Consider the following 15,448-nt stretch of genomic DNA (forward strand, 5'->3'; position numbering starts at 1 on the left):
CAATGGCCTAGGTGTGCATGCAAATCATGGCCAGTTGTGTTCTTGCATCTCTGTGTTAGTTGTAAGTCATGGCTTACTGGAAGTATATGATGTGGACAAAGGTCTGCATTTCCAGACATGTGCGGCGCTGGGATTGGTCAAGGGTTTGCTGTTTCCTATTTGTAGATACACCTTACCTGTGGTGTGTGTGTAGAGCCAAACACATGTCCAGCTTTCATAAGCTTCCTGGGTGTCCATGTTGTTTGAAATTGTTAGTTGTTTCTCTACCACCCCACCCTCAAACACAGGCATGGGTTTGTGAATAGTGTACCTAGGACTGATGATACAAGTTTGGTACAAAGACATGCAAATCAGTGAATCTTTTGTCTGAACCTAGTACACACACTCATGTTTCGCACATGAGTACTTTACTAGCAAGTCCATTTACAACTTGCAGATCATGTGGCCCTAGATTTCTATCCCGTACATTGGCATTTGTAGCCCTGGCATTGGCAGAGGATGTGTTGCATGATTGTTAGCTGACAACTGGCAGAACTCTGATTCCAAAACATTCCAGTTGTTACCCATCTTGTAGGATTTGGATGTGCTATGTATGATACGACCTTTGTAGGCTGGCCTGCCATGTACTTCCTCAGGGACATTCAATGATCTGTATGATGATATGAGCTGTTACAAGTACAGTAGATGTATTGTCTGATTTACTTCTTGTGCCATTTCACACAATGCAGTTCCTAATGTAATTTTTTACATTTGTCTTCATAGCTGCAAATATGACACCCATCCAGGTGCGGTAATTCCAAAGGCGGGGAATGAGGTACCAGCATATACTGCAGGTAGAGTCGGGGTACCGAAGAATGGCCCGCAGATACCGAAACAAACGGGCCTCCGGAGCCTGCCCACCACAGCCAGCACCACCACCACTACCACCCAGGTGGCACCACCAACAGCTGGGACCGTTGTAGCAACATCAGCAAGTGCCCCAGGCCCTAGCACAGTACCACCTGCAGGGCAGCCAACAGACATTGACCCTACACAGCCCCACACTTCCTCAGCTGGCACACAGACCACCCCAGCTGCAGCTATTGACCCTGCTGCTTTTGTGGAGATGAAGCATAAATAGGACCATGTCCTGAGAAAAATGAGTCGCCTGTGGCAGGATGGTCGCCATATTAACCGGCGGGTGCGGTACATTAAGCGGACCCTCTGGAGGGCCAACCTATAGACATTTTGATGGACATGATTCCCTCCCTTCCCTCCTCTTTCCTTATTCTTATACTTTGTGGGTTTAGGGGGTTTAGTGTTAGGTTAGTATAGGCTGTTAGTTTAGTTAGTGTTAGTGGGTGGGGGTTCCTGATTATTTCTTCTGTTTCTTTTTGTGTGTGTATGCAAATTTGGGGCTCTTCTGTGTTTTGAAAAAAACAATATATAAAAAATATTAAAATAAAAAATTACAAAAAAATATAGATTTGTTTAGTATAGGATAGTATGTGTTTAGGTTAGTATCTGTTGTCCTCTATGTGTCCTGTCTCATAAGGGGGGTTGGGGGTTTATGTTTAGAACGTTTCGTTACATGTGATAAGTAAGTTTAGCTTAGGTTAGTTAGGGACAGTTGTGGGTAATAGTAGTTAGGGTAGATTAGGGTAGGTAAGGCTTTTCCCAGAGTTTTCTCTTCTGTTTTTACAGTTTAATAAATATGTAGTAAACCCTTTACAGTATGTGTGAAATGCTTGTAGATCAGGGCCTTGGCATGAGTGTGCATGATTTCTTTTATATTACAATTTGTGTCCTATGCTACAAACAAATCCCAAATTAGCTGTAACATTGGCAACTACCACAAAGCTACCCTGCAAAGATTAGACCATTCATTGCAACCACCAATCACAGTTACTATGGATCCCAATGTGTTTTTTTCAATAAGTATGTTTTCAATGTCACATACAGTGCTTCAAGATTTGGTACTGGGGGCGCTGTGTTATGTCTGACTGCAGTGTGATGTTCAAGGAAACCCTTATAAGCTGAGTGGTAGTATCCATTACTCACATAGATCATTTGTGACACTGTTCAGCATGATTACTTATTTGGATTTAAACTCAGACACCTTCATTCATGCAGTTTGTTGATTGTTTGCTTAGATTTGTGGGCAATGTTATATGTGTTAGTTTTGCATGGAGGCAACATTTTGCTGGCACTATTTAATGGCTTAGATATCCCTTGAGGAACCATTATTCTGTCCAACACAGCATTATGGTGTATGGTTTCTCTTTTCATCAGATATTACCCTCAGGAAGAGCAGAGTATGGTAGAATCCAGGCCACTGTGCATAGTTATCAGACAACATTATTTCAGGACATTTGTATTGACAAGCTATGTAATTTGACAGGAGGCAAAATTCAGTGGTCTACTACACGGTTGATGTGTCACATTACACAGAGACAAAGTGGTTGTGGAAGTGCTATTTACTGAAAAGTGCTGTAGTGCTATATGTACATTGTCCATGGAAAATGCATTTGACATGCTGGGGTGATGTGTCAGACAGTGCAGAGGGACAGGATTTGCCAATGAGTATGTGAAAGACAATCACAAGGCAGGCTGACAGGATATACAGTGGTTTGCAGAACAGTCATTGAGTACAGTTGTTGCAAGACTGGCATGTTACAAAGCGCAGGACCTTGGTAATAGGTGGGCATGTGGCAGGGACTAGTGCTTCCAGGTACTTTTACGTGTGAAGGTGATCTGTTCCATGTCTTCTTCTTCTGATATGTGTGTTGCCTCCTCTGTCCTTGGTGGTGGTGGGTGTGAAGGGGCAACACACACCTCAGTGTTTGAAGACGTGGAGTCAGACATTCCAGTCGCTGCTACGTGTGAGGGTCTTAACGGCAGTACTGCTGCAAGGAGGATCTACGGGTTCTAACGAATAGCAGCCACATCACGATGGTAGGCAGCCAGGTCGGCCCTGAGGGGGTCATGATTGCATTCGTGCATGCAGTGGAAGGTTTGGGGTGTGAGGTGTTGTGGCAACTCCCTTTTCTGCAGTGGTGAATTTCTTTACAGTTTGCTGTAGTCCTTGCAGGGTGGATGTTAGCGCTTGCATGGCTGCTGCCTGATCTGCAGATGAAATCATGCACAAACGCACCCCCTCTAGGCTGGCTGCCATAGTTTGCATCCCCACCCGCACCTCCTTGGCCAGCTCCCGCTGTACTCCGACTACAGTTCTCTCAAAGCTGGTGCCTGTGTCATCTGAGTCGTCAGCTGTATTGGAGCTGGCAGGTCTTACAATTGGGGTTGTGGGTGGGTCCTCTGAGTTGGCTGCTTGTTCTGTGCTCCTCCTTGTGACTGAAGGTGGGGTCTGGAGGGTTCCAAGGACATCTTGGAGGGTCTGGTGGCTGATGTTTGTCAGCTCGTCATCCATGTCATCAGGGTAGTCCTGGACAGGCATATCCACAGGAGATCCATCGTCCTCTGCAATGAAAAAGGGTACAATTAGTGTGTCTGTGTTGTGGCATTGGTGATGTGGCATGCCTGCCTTGTGATGATTTCACATTGTGATCTTGGTTCCTGTTCATTGCTCAAGTCTTTCAGATGGGCATTCTCCCAGGCCTATGCCCCACCTGCACGTCATATGTATTGTGGTAAGTATTTGACTTGTCGGCATCATCTCCTCTAGGTGTCGGTTTAGGCCAAATAGTGAATTGCCACCTTCTTGTCCTACTCAACCCTCTGTGTACATCCATTCTCATGGTGAGACCTTTCACTGGCTGTGGGTGCTCTGATGGCACTAGCAGCACACTTAACAATCTGGACCTGCCCCAGTCTCTGATCTTTCACATCCACTTATATGTAGTTGAAATGTAGCGTATACTATGCAAAGCATTGTTATTGCACGATATGGATGTTAGCACTGGTAATGTGTACAGCTGATGTTGGGGAATGTGTGGACATTGGATTGCCCTGATAGTCGTAGCAGTGTCCTATTTCCTCCTCAGACTGTGCACATGTATTTCAGTGACCAGTTACATGTGTCCTCCCCCTCAATGCTGTTGTCTGAGCAGTATGACATTTGGGATGTTGCATTGTGACCCAGGCACAGGATGGACCCTGGCATATGATGCAAGGGTGTGACCTTAGTGCTGTGTAGCTCCTAGTGTTGATGACATTTGCTGATGTTTGCGGCAACTATGGGCATTCACAATTGACAGGACTGGAACATTTGTCTTGTTTCAGGGGATTGTTAAAGTTGTCATCCTCAACCCACTAATTTAGGTGTGTATGATCCATGGGGACGTTACTGCCATTGGCTACTTGAGCTGCACACACAGCGGAGGTGGTAGTGGCAACTGTTGTCACTGTTACATTCCAGTTGTCGGTTTGGCTAGAGGTTGTTAATTGGGCCCTAGTTAATGTAGGGGGTATAGTGGCTGACGTGTGACAGGATATCAGTTTGACGTTGTGCTCTTCCCTCCTGGCGTGACTTTACCTTTGCTACATCGTTGGCATGGCAGCATACCCCCATGGAACTGTTGTTGGTGTTGTGTTATGGTGTGCCCCCAGCTTTACTCTGTACAGGCCATGCCCCCATGCCATACCCCTTTACCCACGCCACTCCATGTATATGATGACTTCCATGCATTTTGTAGACGTATCCCCCCCCCGGTTGTAGTTGACATTAGTGCATTTTAATTCCCCATGCGACTTACTTTGCATGTGCGCTGTCTCCTGGTAGTCTGCGCTGTCCTGTCCTTGAATCCCTGTGACAATCTCCTCAGGGATGACAGCTGCCACCATCTCCTCCATGTGGTCCAGGGCCTCCTGGTGTGCTGGACTCCCACCACCAGTCTGCAGTGCTGCCTTCCTGTTCCTGGCCATCTTTTCCTTGGTCCTGCACTTGCAGTCCTGCCAGCTTTTCTTGCACTTGATGACTGTTCTGCGTACTTCTGCCACATTGTTAATCTTGTCAACAATTTGTTGCCATATTGCCTCTCTCCTAATGATTGGCAACTTTGAGGTGACAAACAGTTGGTGCTGGTGTTCCGTCACCTCTTTTACCAGAATTTCCTGCTCCTCTGCAATGAAGCTACACTTTCTTTTCTTCTTCTCCCTGTCCTGGTTCTTGTGTGGGTCCTCCTGGCTGGTTCCTGGTCTGTTGTCATCTTCCTGGGGTCTGTACAGGAATCTGGACTCCATTTTGGCTCTCCTCTGCTGAAATGGCTGTGTTTGCTGGGAATTTTGCCGCTATTGCATCAAAAAACGGTGCATATCCGGTTTGAGGTGTCGTAAATCGGCCCACAGTCATTTCCTTTACGACGTGACACTGCTTTGAGCGTAAAAACAAAAGACTTACACCTGTGGTTTGCGCCGCCGTGAGTCAAAGTATAAATTTTACCGCCCGCACGGCGTACCAAAATGGCATTAGCTGGCGGTAATATTTTTGACGCAAAACTGCGCTGGCGCAGTTTTGCGTCAAAAAGTATAAATATTGGCCTATTTGCATATTTGATTGACCATGGAGTTCGTCAGGGCTGTGTGTTAGCTCCAATCCTCTTCTAATTATACATCAATGATGCACTTAAGTATTGCAGAATTGCAATTGTATCACCAAGAATGGAGTCCATGTTGGATTTCTTGTCCCTGTGCTTCTCAAAGATATCTGAGGGCTATTGTTGATAAGTTCATAACCCTGATGTACCAAGTCTATTGTTTTTCTCTCTGTATGCTCGGAATGCAGTTATGATGCAAGACTTGCCCAGAGGATAGCACCTTGATGCACTGTTGCATGCTAGCTTGAGCAATATATTAAGACATTTATCTTCCTCTGCACATATTGTTTATTAGAGTGGATAGTCCCCCGGGTCATTATGTGGCACACGAAGACCATAATTTTGTAACTACTGTAACTGTTTTTCTCTATTTGACCTTACGTACAATTATTATGAAATTCAACTGTACTCATGATTCACAAAGACTATGTGGTAGGGCTATACCAGCGTTCTTATTCAAAATCTATTGAATTCCCATTCCCCTATTGATCTTCAAACACTCTTGAATAAATGCATGCTTTTTTGCTACAAGAGGGTTCTTGAAGTCAATACGTCAAAATCAAAGTATATGTGCCTTAATCCCCATAGATTCCACTGAGGTGGTTTCAGCATGAAAGGGATTCCTTTACAGAGCGAAGAAAAAACTGTTTATCTGGGCATCTGAGTAGAGAAATCTTACACCTGGGTGTCACACATGGATAATGGGTAAAGCAAGTGCTTCTCTTCTTCATGGAGCGTATGCCATGGTGAAAAGATACGAAAGCATGACACTGAGATACGTTTCACCAGCTATCAAACTCCACTGTGTGAAGGTTTAGAGTGCTGTCTTGTATGGAGTGGGGATCTTGGGACATATGGGAAAAAAGAAGGTGACCACCAAAGAAAACCAATTCCTTAGAGCTCTGTTTATTTTGCCAGAGAGTACTCCTATTATTCCACTAGTTTTTTTTTTATTGTTCTCAAGCAAATAAGTGACATGGCAGATCTAAGATCTGAGAGATTTTGGGTGCAACTGTGGAGTACCCCAGAGTTGGAACCATACCAAAATGAACTAACTAAGGTCATGTGTATTCCGAATTTGCTGTCTATTAAATTTGTTTTCACTTAAAATCTACCTTTCAAGTGATAGGCATGAGCTCAAATGCACCACTACTTCTGCTATAACCAACAGTAAAATCAGCTGTCAAATCACATACTGGATATCAAAAGCAGAAAATTTTCTTAGTAACAGTAGGTTGGGATCTTTGACGTCTGCTTTCTTTCAGATCAAAAGTAATGCAGCCTTGGATTCATATCTTCATGACATAAGACCAGGTTTTGCTAAGACTTTTGTTGGAGTGTAACTTTTAGTCATGTTTTTCGGGACCCAGGTGTCAGCAGAAGGTGACAATTTATGACTCATATTTGACATCCTAACGTATTAAGCTCCGCTGACAGGTGTTTTAAAAGTACTCATGTTTTCATTTTTGGTGTTCACGACTGTGTTTTCCTTATCAAACAGTGTATTAGAGAAATATAAGTAATGTTAAAGTGTATTTTAGACTTTAGACTAACTGCTAGTATCAACATGAATTTGTTTTTCAAATGTTTAATGAGTGATTGTGGCGGGTTCTTTATCCCGGGTCGAAGGGATATTGGATTAAGACGACAGACGCGTACTCAAGGGGTTAACTAATTTATTTCCGTTACGGTTCTAAGACAAATTTATCTACTTCTCACAATGTCAGGGTTGGTTTAGTCTCTCAATGAAAAATAATAAAGTCCCTTGTTTATTTATTTTCTCTTCCAGGGTTCGAATAAGGATCCTGGTGGGGTCTGGTTCGGCTTCAGGAAGATTCTGCTCCTCCCATGTATCAGCGGCCCAGGTTCCCAGAATAAAGGAGAAAAGAAAAACAGGTAAGTGGGGTTTAAATAAATAGGTAGAGTTTTTTAGGTTTAGTAGGGAGGGGGGGATATATAGGAGTGCAGGGAGGCGAGGGTTACTTTTTATCACGTCCTTCTCCCTGTCCCAGTGCGTTCGTGTAGCTCCCCTTTTGGTTTGGTATCAGTTATTTAGGGTCGGGTCTCCGTGAGGTTAGAGGGTACACTGGTTTCCCTTTTTACACCGTCTCCCCCTCCCTATAGGACCTCAGCCCTTTCCCCTCAGTTCCCCGTAGTCCCCATAGTCCCCGTAAACCCCGTAACCACCCGGTGCCCCACTCCCACTTGCGGTACGATCGTAACTCGGTAGGCCACGCCCCTCCAGGGACGCGGCCGGCTTCCTGACGGTCTCCCGACTTCGCTGGCTCAGGGGCGGGAGGCTCCCTGCGTATCACTCCTCTTTCACGGTGCTCGTCTGCTTCGCGGGGACTCGCTTCGTTGGGAGGTATGGTTGGTCGTTCGTTCTGCTCTCTCGTTGCTCTCTGCGCGTTTCGCTCCTTCTCCTTTTCCGGGTTTCCGGCGGCCTCCTTATTTTCAAAATTCACTCTGGCGTACATGACGTTTGACGTCATGACGTCCAGAGCTCCTCGGGTGCCCCCGGGGGATCCTTCGTCAGTTTCTGCGCCTTCCTGAAAACCGGCGTCGGGAGACGTCCGGTTACACATCCCCTCACTTGAATGGGGCTGTTCGAGTCCCACAGGACCCGGGAACCGGGATAGATAGTCGGCCTGACCCATAAGGTCACCTGGGAGGTGGCAGACCTGAAAGGAGAAAGGTTGAAGTTCAATAAACCACCTCAGGATGCAGTTGTTGGTATTTTTATATCTTGAGAGCCAGGTAAGGGGAGCATGATCTGTATACAACAGGAAGGACCTGCCCAAAAGGTAATATTGGAGGCTTTCGATTGCCCACTTAATGGCAAGACACTCTCGCTCGATAATGGGATATTTCTGTTCCCTGGGAAACAGTTTACGGCTAATAAAGACCAATGGATGGCTTACTTCGGTTTCATCTTTCTGAAAAAGTACGGCTCCCAATCCTACGTCGGAGGCATCCGTTTGAAGATGGAAGGGTTTATTAAATTCAGGGCATTTTAAAATCGGTTGAGTAGTGAGGCATCTCTGTAAGGTTCGATAACTATGATATTGACCTGGGCTTAGTCTCGTAATGGTTTTAGGTTGTCCCTTTCTCAGAAGGTCAGTCAGGGGGGCGGCCAAGGTGGAATAATGGGGGATAAAGCGTCGATAGTATCCTACCAGGCCTAAAAAAGAACGGACCTCCTTTTTCGAAATGGGAGCATCGATGCGTAGGATGGCTTCAATTTTGTTCATTTGGGGTCTCAGTATACCTTTTCCTATGTGATAGCCCAGGTAAGAAATATCATTAAAGGCCAGTCGGCTCTTAGAAGGGTTGGCTGTCAGTCCAGCCCTTCGTAATGCTGTAAGAATTTTTCCTATATGGGTTAAATGGTCCTCCCATGTCTCGCTAAATATGACGATGTCATCCAGATATGCGGCAGCGTATCTGGTATGAGGTCGTAGAATGGTATCAATGAGACGTTGGAAAGTGGCGGGTGCCCCATGTAACCTGAAAGGGAGAACATTAAAATGATATAGTCTGGAGGGAGTGGAGAAGGCCGTTTTTTCTCTATCTTCTGGGGCCAGTGGGATCTGCCAGTAGCCTTTGGTCAAGTCGAGAGTAGACATGTAGTGAGCTTTCCCCAATTTCTCTAAAAGTTTGTCTACTCTTGGAAGAGGGTACGTGTCAAATTGGGATATAGAATTGACTTGTCTAAAGTCAATACAAAAACGTATAGACCCATCCGGTTTGGGCACCAATACCACAGGTGAACACCAGGGACTTTGAGAAGGTTCTATAATGTCTAGGTCTAACATTTTCTCTATTTCACTTTCTACCAGAACCTTCCTAGCTTCGGGGATACGATAAGGGCGTAACCGCACTATCTTGTCAGGAGGGGTTATGATCTGATGATGTACCAACTTGGTTCTACCGGGTGTCAGGGAGAACATCTGAGTATGTTCATCGAGGAATTTGTTTAACTGCTTGCGTTGTTGAAGCGAGATGTCTGTATTTATGACCGGTATCTTGCGTCCACTAGGGCGATCAGTGGGGCACCACCCTACCTCCAATTCCTTAACAGTGTTAACCAGACATCCTCGGAACGGGTCGGTCACAGGTTCTTCCCATTTTTTTAGCAGATTAACGTGAAAGATCTGTGACCTATTGGGTCTATCGGTGAGCTGAATTTTATAGGTCACAGGTGTTATGATTCCTGTCACGTTATATGGTCCCTGCCACCTTGCTAACAGTTTGTTGTCTGAACTGGGGAGAAGCACTAACACTTTATCCCCCATGGAAAAAGTCCTCAACTGAGTATTCCTATCATAATACCTTTCCTGTTTCTCTTGAGCCTTCTCCATGTGTTCCCTCACGTTTTCCCACACCGTGTGTAGGTGGTTTTTTAATTCCTGGGTATATTTCAGAAGGGTCTTTTCCCCATCCTCTTCCTCCCATAATTCCGCTGCCATGTCTAATAGGGTCCTGGGTTGTCGTCCGAACAACAGTTCAAACGGACTATGGCCCGTAGAGGCTTGCTCATGGGTTCTGACAGCGTATAATACTAAGGGGAGTTTCCTATCCCAGTCTTTACCTGACTCGGAGATAGATTTCTTTAGAAGATTTTTCAGCGTTCGGTTGTACCGTTCCACCAGACCATCAGTCTGTGGATGATAGACCGAAGTCCGCAATTGTTTGATCCCCAAAAGTTGACATATTTGTGACATTAAGGAGGACATGAATTGGGTGCCTTGGTCTGTTAAGATTTCTCGGGGAAAGCCGATGCGGGAGAAGAAGCCTATCATGGCGTGGGCAACGCTCTTGGTGTTAATACTACTAAGAGGGATGGCCTCGGGATACCTTGTGGCGTAATCCACCAACACTAATATGTAACAGTATCCACGGGAAGAGGGTAGGAGAGGACCAACAATGTCCATTCCTATTCGTGAGAAGGGAATATCTATGATAGGAAGGGGTTGTAAAGGGGCTCTTCTCCTCGTACCAGGATCAATCATTTGGCATTTAGGACACTGCTGACAGAATTTCCTAATCTGAGAAAAGACACCCGGCCAATAGAACCTCCTCAACAGATACTCCTACGTTTTTTCTCTCCCATAGTGGCCACCCCCTGGCTGACTGTGGGCTAGGTGCAGAACTTGTTGTCTGTAGGGTTCGGGGACTATCAATTGCCTCTTTTCTTCTCGGTCAGTGCTAGTGACTCGATATAATAGATTTTTAACTATTGTGAACAATGGACCTTTATCTTGGAGGGTCCGGGGTCGTGCACTTTTCCAGGCATGAATCAAACTTGGATCTTCTCTTTGGCAGCTCCGGAAGGGGGGCAGGTTAGTAAGGGTAAGAACGGGTGTAATTACCCTCTCTGGGCTCGAGTTTTCTTTTGCGTAGGCTTTTCTGGTTGCTCTTTTTTCCCTTCGAGAGGGTTTGTACCGGTCTAACGGGGGCGGTATAGGGATGTTAGAGAAGGGAGCACTTTTCCACCAGGTATTTATTTCTTCAGAATGTCTTGTACTATCTAGAAGCTCCGAAAATTTTGTAAAATCCGTTCCTATAATAGCTTCTTCCACTAGTCGTTCCACTACCCCCATCCTTATGGGATTTTCTTCTCCTTCCCATGACAGGGTTGTCCAGGTTAGAGGATATTCCTTGGTTTCTCCGTGAATACAACAAATGGACACAGTAAGGCCGGCAAGTAAAGTAAAGGTAGGGTTAACAAGTAGATCAGCTCGGATTACAGACTGACTGCACCCTGAATCAATGAGGGCCAGAGTGGGTCTTCCATTGATAACCAGTCTCTTCTTATATGGGGTTTCTTTTCCCCCGGTATAAAAGACTCGTCCCCTAGTAATTCCTATTTCCATTGGTTCTGGTTTTTCGGTTTTTAGGGGGCAAACCCGGGCTATGTGTCCCCATTCACCACAACTAAAACACTGTGGCTGTTGAACATACAGCTTTTCAAACCCTCGCGTTTTTCCAGTATCCTCGTTGGTTCTTCATCCTGTCGATGAGGATGAAATGGGATTCTGTCGAATCGGACTAGGCGTTGACCGAAGGGGGGGAACCTTAAATTCGAGGGAGCGGTGAAAGGCACATGCTAACTTGATGGTGGTGTTAGTGTCCGGGTTTGGGTGTTGTTTGGTCCAGTGACGTGTGTGGGGGGGTAGGGCGTCTAGATACTGTTCCAAGAGGACGATCTCGATGATGTCTTCCCGATTAGTCCCAATGGGGCGTAACCATTTGAGACCCAAATCTTTGATCCGGAAGTATAGGGCTCGGGGATTCTCGGAGGGTCCCCACTTAGCTTTTCTGAACCGGACTCGGTAGTGTTCTGAATCAAAACCCACCCGTTCCAGGATGCTCTTCTTAATGTCCTGATAAGAAGTTATTCCACCTGGGTTCACCGCTTGATAAGCCGCTTGGAGGGTTCCTGTTAATAATGGAGCTATATATTGACCCCATCGCTCTTGGGGCCAAGTAGCGGAGGTGGCAACTCGCTCAAAATTGGTGAAGAAAGCATCTGGGTCTTCGCCTTCCTGGTATCGCTGTAGGACCGAACTGGGTACATTCGGGTGTACCCGGGTGGCAGCAATGGTATCCGTGAGATTTTTGATGGCAGTTTCATGAACCAATTGATTGTTGGCCATGATAGTGGCCTGGCTTTTGAGCGCGTTTTGCAGGGCCTCCCTTTCCACTTTAGCCTCCTTCTGTTGCTCTTCCCACACTATTTGCAGATGCCTCTGTCCCGCGGCCAACTGCTGCATCATATCTGATATTGTGGGTTTATCCTCCATGGTCTTGAACTGCCTGTCGCCTGGGCCAATATCCCACTTCTGACACCACTGTGGCGGGTTCTTTATCCCGGGTCGAAGGGATATTGGATTAAGACGACAGACGCGTACTCAAGGGGTTAACTAATTTATTTCCGTTACGGTTCTAAGACAAATTTATCTACTTCTCACAATGTCAGGGTTGGTTTAGTCTCTCAATGAAAAATAATAAAGTCCCCTGTTTATTTATTTTCTCTTCCAGGGTTCGAATAAGGATCCTGGTGGGGTCTGGTTCGGCTTCAGGAAGATTCTGCTCCTCCCATGTATCAGCGGCCCAGGTTCCCAGAATAAAGGAGAAAAGAAAAACAGGTAAGTGGGGTTTAAATAAATAGGTCGAGTTTTTTTAGGTTTAGTAGGGAGGGGGGGGGGATATATAGGAGTGCAGGGAGGTGAGGGTTACTTTTTATCACGTCCTTCTCCCTGTCCCAGTGCGTTCGTGTAGCTCCCCTTTTGGTTTGGTAGCAGTTATTTAGGGTCGGGTCTCCGTGAGGTTAGAGGGTACACTGGTTTCCCTTTTTACACCATCTCCCCCTCCCTATAGGACCTCAGCCCTTTCCCCTCAGTTCCCCGTAGTCCCTGTAGTCCCCGTAAACCCCGTAACCACCCGGTGCCCCACTCCCACTTGCGGTACGATCGTACCTCGGTAGGCCACGCCCCTCCAGGGACGCGGCCGGCTTCCTGATGGTCTCCCGACTTCGCTGGCTCAGGGGCGGGAGGCTCCCTGCGTATCGCTCCTCTTTCACGGTGCTCGTCTGCTTCGCAGGGACTCGCTTCGTTGGGAGGTATGGTTGGTCGTTTGTTCTGCTCTCTCGTTGCTCTCTGCGCGTTTCGCTCCTTCTCCTTTTCCGGGTTTCCGGCGGCCTCCTTATTTTCAAAATTCACTCTGGCGTACATGACGTTTGACGTCATGACGTCCAGAGCTCCTCGGGTGCCCCCGGGGGATCCTTCGTCAGTTTCTGCGCCTTCCTGAAAACCGGCGTCGGGAGATGTCCGGTTACAGTGATTTATGAGTTTAAAGTTATGTGCAAAAGAAAATGATGTACTTCTACCTAATGTGATGAATTAGCAAAGTTTCCCAATTCATAATTTAATGTTTTACTTATTCTAATGGTAGATTAATAATGCTGAATATACAAGTTTGCATATTATGGCGGTCATTCTGAACGCGGCGGTCGGCGGTCGCCGCCCGCCAAGCGGTTCCCGCCGAAAGACCGCTCCGCGGTCAAAAGACCGCGGCGGCCATTCCGGCTTTCCCGCTGGGCCGGCGGGTGACCGCCAGAAGACCGCCGGCCGGCCCAGCGGGACAGCCCCTTCAACAATGAAGCCGGCTCGGAATGGAGCCGGCGGAGTTGAAGGGGTGCGACGGGTGCAGTGGCACCCGTCGCGATTTTCACTGTCTGCACAGCAGACAGTGAAAATCTTTGTGGGGCCCTGTTAGGGGGCACCTGCACTGCCCATGCCAGTGGCATGGGCAGTGCAGGGGCCCCCAGGGGCCCCACGGCACCCGTTCCCGCCATCCTGGTTCTGGCGGTGGACACCGCCAGAAACAGGCTGGCGGGAAGGCGCTCGGAATCCCCATGGCGGTGCTGCAAGCAGCACCGCCATGGCGGATTCCCTGGGCCAGCGGGAAACCGGCGGGAAACCGCTGTCTCCCCTTTTCCGACTGCGGCTTTACCGCCGCGGTCACCATCGCCCAGGAAGCACCGCCAGCCTGTTGGCGGTGCTTCCGCCGCACTCCGCCATGGCGGTCATGGACCGCCAAGGTCAGAATGACCCCCTATGTGTGTTTTATTAGCAATTATGTTAATGCATTTTATATGTCTTGTGTGAGCATACGTTAGGCCTGCAGAATTCATAATTGCATTCATGTAAAAGTGATGAATCATTGTTCTTTCTTACATGAGTTTTTCTTTTCTTCTAGGTTCTGTTCCAATGATAATGGGTTATTTGTTCAATTGCACAGAGACTTTTAATTTAAGTTACCCTGGAAAGGAACCTTCAGGCCTGTGGACTTAACATGAAGTAATTTGCCTCAATTGACATACGGATTCACATGGAACTGAGATAACTCCATTATATAAACCTGGGAACTAAACAGACTGTTGCATAGGAATTTAAAATGTTTCCAACTGATTGAAGTTACACAGAAGAACAAGTTACTTACCTTCGGTAACGCTTTTTCTGGTGGATACAAGAGATACCCGTGGATTCCTCACCTTATGAATTCTCCCATGCGCCCGCATCCGACAGAAAATCTTCTTCCCAGCTCTCCACATCATCGAGGACGTCACAATTGCATGGCTCCACGTGACTCCATCTGACATCACTGTGCCAATAAGAGGTCCTCGCCTGTGTACTGACATCAGTTTCACCCATTTTTTACGTCACTTTGAGGCGAACAGGTGAAAACCAACCTCACAATAGCTCCAATGAATACATAAATACATAATACCACAATGTTGCAATAGAATCAAAACCATCATTTATCGATACAGGAAAAATATCAATATATACATACATCTATACAACTACATATCCTAGTGCAATCATAAAGGCAACGGGGAGGCGGGTGGGACTGTGAGGAATCCACAGGTGGCTATTATATCCACCAGAAAAAGCGTTACCAAAGGTAAGTAACTTGTTCTTCTGATGGATACAACTACCTGTGGATTCCTCACCTTATGAATAGAGTCCCAAAGCAGTATCGCCCCCGGAGGTGGGTGCTTGACTGGTTACACCAAGAAATCCTGCAATACAGATCGAGCAAAATGCCCGTCCCTCCTAACCTCTGAGTCCAAGGAGTAATGCTTTGTGAAGGTGTAGAGGGACACCCAAGTTGCTGCCTTGCAAATATCCACCACTGGAACCCCCGTCGCCAAGGCCAAAGTAGCGGACTTAGCCCTGGTGGAATGGGCTCTAATACCCTCAGGGGGAACCTTCTTTGCCAAAGAGTAACAAACCTTGGTACAAAGAATGACCCGCCTGGAAATCGTTCTTTTATGGCCTGCTCTGCCCTTCCTTTGTCCAATATACCCCACGAACAGCTGGTCCCCCAGGCGAAAGTCTTTCATC

The sequence above is a fragment of the Pleurodeles waltl genome, chromosome 4_1 (genome assembly GCF_031143425.1).
Source record: "Pleurodeles waltl isolate 20211129_DDA chromosome 4_1, aPleWal1.hap1.20221129, whole genome shotgun sequence".
Classification (NCBI taxonomy): domain Eukaryota; kingdom Metazoa; phylum Chordata; class Amphibia; order Caudata; family Salamandridae; genus Pleurodeles; species Pleurodeles waltl.